The following is a 5,844-nucleotide window of genomic DNA, read 5'->3' as shown; positions in this document are numbered from 1 at the left end:
ATTGATACCGTCATGCCCAATGACTAGTTTTATTTAAAAATATAAAGGAGTACCAATACCCTCTGTTCTGGGCAATTTTTTTTGCAGAGAAAAGCATTCCCAACGGCTCCAAATCACTCATAACGGCTAGAAACAACTACAACTTCATTCCAACATATAAATAAGTTGAGGACACTTGAAGAATGATTAGAACACCTATCCAAGCAATCAACACAAGAGAAAAGTTTTTCACTCTTTATTTCTATTCTCTTGTAAATATTTTGTTCTTGTGAGCTTTTAATTTGTAAACACCCATACATTTAAGAGGTTTTATTGTTTACTTCTTTTATCCTTTTGAAAAAGGGTTTGGTTCTAGTTTAGCCAAAACAAGGGAGTTGTAAAGGTACTTTTGATCCTTGAAAAAGAAAGAACAAATTAGTGAATTTGTTGGAAAATCCTTAGTGAGGAGCTAAGGTAATGGAGGTAGACTTAGTTGAGAAGTCGAACCACTATAAATCGTTGTACAAATTTCTATTTTTATTTCTCCTTACTCCCTAAACAATTTTTTTTAATTCATCTTTTTTACATTTTTGGTTGTTCAATTGAGCCTCTTCGATCCTAACAATTAATATAAGAGCTTGACTCATTAGAATGTTTAACCACCTTGAGACGATCCTCGAAGAAGCTCTACCGGTTTCCAACACAATTGATAAGAATGGCTGATTATTCTTATTGGAAGAATAGGATGATGCTCTTCATTCATGCCAACAATCTAGGAGCTTGGAACTATATCATGAAGGGATACTTCATTCCACTCGGTGAGATGGATGATTGGAGTGATAGAGAAGAAGAAGTTCCAACTTAATGCTAAGGCTATGCACATCCTCTTCTGTGCATTAGGCCCGAATGAATATGGAAGAGTCTCATCTTGTTCCAATGCCAAGGAGATATGGGACAAGCTCCAAGTCACTCATGAAGGAACCGATGAAGTGAGGGAAACCAAGATAAGTCTTCTCAACCATAGCTACGAGAATTTCAAGATGAAACTCGATGAAGACATCAAAGCTATAACGGATAGATTTTCCGTGATTGTCAATGGTCTCAAGGGATTTGGAGAAGTAATCCCTAATGAGAAGCTTGTGAGGAATGATCTACTCTCTTCCAAAGTCTTGGTAATCGAAGACGACGATCATTGAGGCTAAGAATCTAAAGTCTCTCACTTGATGAGCTTACGTTCTCTTATCAGTCATGAGTTGATGGGAAGGAAGGAAGAAGTTGAAGAAAGCAAAACAAGAAAAATAAGGAGTAGGCATTGCTTTCAAATCCACCAATGAGAGATCAAGAATCAAATGAGGATGTGGATGAAGACGATGATGAAGAAGGAGAGATGGCCAACTCTTCAAAAGATTCAAGATATTCATGACTTCTAAGGAAGTGAAGTATGAATCAAGCAAGAAGAAGAGTCTCCCGGTGTGCTTCGAATGTCAAAAAATGGGGCATGTCAAGTATGAATGTCCCTCATAAAGAAGAAGGGATCAAGCAAGAAAAAGGCATTTATGGCGTCTTGGAGTGATGAAGATGAAGTAGCCAACCTATGCCTCATGGCCATCAGAGAAGATTCAATGGTAACTTCTAACTCAAATGAATTTGATTCTTATTCTTTTTATGAGTTACAAGTTGCTTACAATGAGTTGTATTTGGAATTTGAGACCATGAATTCCAAATATAAGAAATTTGAGACCATGAATTCCAAATAAGAATTAATTTCAAAATTAAAGTTGAAAATGATTGGTTTTGAAGGAAAAAGTTGATTTTGAAAAACAAAATGAATCTTTTAAAAATGATTTAGAGCTTTCAAAAATCCAATCAATGATTTAGAAAAAGAAAATTTTGATTTGAAAGTTAAGCTTCAAGCTTAACAAAAGAAAAAGAATTAATTTCTAAAAACAACTCATTATGTTTAAAAATGGCAAAATGCTCACATTTTTGCCATTTTATGGTCATATGGAACATGCTTGTCCTATAAAGAAAAGAAAATCTTTTAAAATTAGACAAGTATGGGTTCCTAAGGGAACAAGGGGCATTAAAACTAACGTCCAAGGATCCAACAATTTGGATACAAAAATCCAATTAAATGTCTCTTGTAGGTGTGTGGGAGCAATGGTGATGAAAGTGAAGATATTCAAATCCTCTAGCCACACTTGAAAAGGAATAGGTAACCTCTAAGCTTAATGTTTTTATCTTTGATTATTTGGGTGTTCATTTAGGTTTAAGCATGCATGAGCTTTAATTTTAAATAATTTTATATTTTTGATCTCATGTATGTGGAAAATATGTTATGATGAACGTTTTAAAGATTTAATGATTTTTTATTTTTAGTTCATCATAATGAATTTTGGTCAAAATTGGTTTTAAATGCAAATGATATCATCTAACAATTGATATCAAATTTTAAAATGCTTTGATTTTAAAAAATTTAATTTTTGACCTAAATTTAAATGTTTATGCATGTGGTTTAAAATGAAAATGACATCTCTCTAACAATTTATATCAAGTCTTTCAAATACATAACATTTTTGGATAGCTTTATGCACATGCACCTAATTTCAACAATTGGTTTTGCATAAAGTGTATTTTAGACTTTGATATATTGAATTTCATGTGCTACTAACATGTTTGTTATTCTTTGTTGAAACTCAATTTCATTATAAGTGTCAAGCTCTTAAAGTTTATTTTTGTTTGGAATTGTAACCCCTACCCGTACCCTACCCGGATATGCGTATGAGGTGTACATTGACTTTTCAAAACTTTTTGACTATTGAAAATTTGACTAAAATTTAACTTTTATTGGAAAATGAAACTTATTACAAAACATATCAGAGCATCTACAATTTAAAACATTATTAGTACATGCTAACAACATTTATAACAATAAAACACATACAATTCAAAATCTCTCTATCTCTGATCTGGTAATCTTCTCAGTTATGCTATCCTGCCTTGCTACTCGGCTTACTCCTCGATTCTCTTTGGACCTACTTGTGAAAATACTCACACGCTAAATCTATGATTTAGTGAGGCAATACTGAGTATATAACATAATAAAACATTTTAAGTAAATGTGTATAAAAAATCACAAATTACTATAACATATACTACTCATAACTTTAACATACATTTTTGCTCTTTGATTAATTTTATATACTTTTGACATTTGCTTATACAATTCATTGAAACATTTCATATAAACCTAATAAACACTTCCTTAACATTTGATACTGTTACCCATTGTTCAAATTATATCAAGTATATTTTATTAGCCTGACGTATATTGCTGAGAACTCAAGGTATGCAAGTACATTAAGGTTGTGCACTAATGCAGTCACCACTGCTCACATAATTTGCACCAAAGTGCCACATATTTTTCCTGAAGGACCATATAGATTTTTCCCGAAGAACCACATAGATTTTTCCCAAAGGACCACATAGACCCTCGATTCTTGGTATGCCAACTATACCTCTAATCCTCATAAAATATACTTTGGGCTTTCGTTTTATATCTTCAATATTTTATTCCAGTATCTTTTATCCACATAGAGTATTTACTTATAGCATTCCTTTTTACATTTCTCACTTATCATTTATGTTCCATAGAACATATTCACTTAGCACATGTTCACATAACATTTCACGTAGAACATTGTCACATAGCATTATCATATATTATTATTTATTCACATTCTAACAATTACTCATAGTATTTCATTTTACATAGCATTATTTAATATTTTCATTTAACACATATAACATATGTTCATAGTGATTCACATATTATTTCATTTTACCTATCATTACTCAACTTATCCATTTACTTATAAAACACATTCAATAGAAAAACTTCATATATATATATATATATATATATATATCCATAGTATTTCATTTTGATCAGAAACTTCTAAGGTTGGTTCATCGCAAGCCGTCCTCTAATCATAAATAAAATAAGTAAATAGAACTCACCTTTGCCTCACTTAAGCATTAAATAACTCATTCTCTCTTTCACTTTATCTTGGTACATCCCTTCGTTCCACATTTGTTTTCAATCAAATCTACATATATCATGACCCATATGAATACTAAAACTCAATTAACATCTAACCCATCAAATTTTATTTAAACGAAATGAAACACTTAATTAACATTTATGACTCAATAGTATCGATACTCTACCCACAATACCGATACTTCTCTTCTATGGTGCTGATACCCACTTCAGTACCGATACCATTTTTAGCATTCTTGAATTCCCTTTTTAATTACAATATCAATACATGCCTTTTCGTATCGAAACCTCCACATCAGTACCGATACTACTTCAAGTGGTATCGATACTATTCAGTTTCATACTCAATTCTTTAATTTAACCTTATATACGGTACTGTTCTTCCAGTACTGATACCCTTACCTAAATTCATCTATTTTACTTAGAAAATTTACCCAACTTCACTTAAATCTCATACTTTAAACTCCATTCATGTCTTTAAACTCACATACACTTATTACCACTAACTTATATCCATTAAAACCCCTTTCACACCCTAATTTCTCCATAAAACTCTTGAAACTAAAAATTATACCAATTTTCCAAAAATGTTTTAAATCCTTTTTAACACTTCAAACACCTTAATTAGACTTTTGACAAGTAAAAAATATCATTAGAAATTTAATTACTAATCAATCTCATAAAATCTCTTAAAACCCATTTTACTAATTTATCAATAATTCCTTAATTACTTAGTTTCATCATCTCTATAAGCTTCCTTAATCTTCATACCAACCATGAACCAAAACCCAACTCAAAAATGAAAGGAATACTAACTCTCAAGAAACTCACCTTGACAATGGAGTTTACGGGAAAAAGAAGAAGAGAAAAGCTTCCAAATTTTTCCTTTCTTTCCTTCCCCCTTTTTGTCACATGTTATGTACCCCTTTAAAAATAAATTTTTAATTCATTCATGCTAAAAGACCTCTTTTCCCTTCCATTATTCCATCTTTGATAATAATCCTATACACAAAATTTCCCAATTAATCCTTGAACTTTCTAATTTATTCAAATTAAATAACCAAATTTTAAAAATTTTACATTTTAGTCACTGACCCGATGTTTGGGGTATTACAATTCTCCCCCTTAAGAAAATTCATCCTCAAATTTTCACTATACAAAGAGACAAAAAACTTTATTCTTATGTCCTCTTTACGCTTTCATGCTACCTTCCACTTGTGACTTCCCAAAGAACTTTAATTAGAATCATCTAATTTCTTATTTATTTAACTTCATATACTAAAATATGTACTAGTTCTTCTTTATATGTCAGATCAAATTGAACTTCTATTTCTTCCAGATATGATGTGAGAAGGATCTAATCAATATCTCTTGAGTATCTAAACATGAAACATTGTGAATCTTTTCCATTTTGGTGGCAATGCTCCCTGATAGACTACTAGTCAAACTCTTTTTAAGATCTCATAAAGTCCAATGAATCTAGGACTGAGCTATACTTTGCATCCAAAACAGAGAAGCTTCTTCCGAAACGAAACTCTGAGAAACAATTAACCGTCTACTTGAATTTCTATTTTCTTTCTCTTCAAATTCCGTATAAAACTTTTGTTGATTATTAACTATCTTAAGATTATCTTAATTAATCTTTACTTTTTCTTCAACTTATTTGATCGGATCTGATCGTACCAAGTCTTAGTCTTTCAATTCAAACTAACTTAATGATGTTTGACATTTTCTTCTGCGTAAACTCCACTTAAAGCTATCTTGATACCTTTGTTAAACTTGTTGACATTCTACTCACTTAA

This window comes from Hibiscus syriacus, unplaced genomic scaffold, assembly GCF_006381635.1.
Source record: "Hibiscus syriacus cultivar Baekdansim isolate YM2019G1 unplaced genomic scaffold, ASM638163v2 tig00000731_pilon, whole genome shotgun sequence".
Classification (NCBI taxonomy): Eukaryota; Viridiplantae; Streptophyta; class Magnoliopsida; order Malvales; family Malvaceae; genus Hibiscus; species Hibiscus syriacus.
This window is presented reverse-complemented; position numbering follows the sequence as displayed.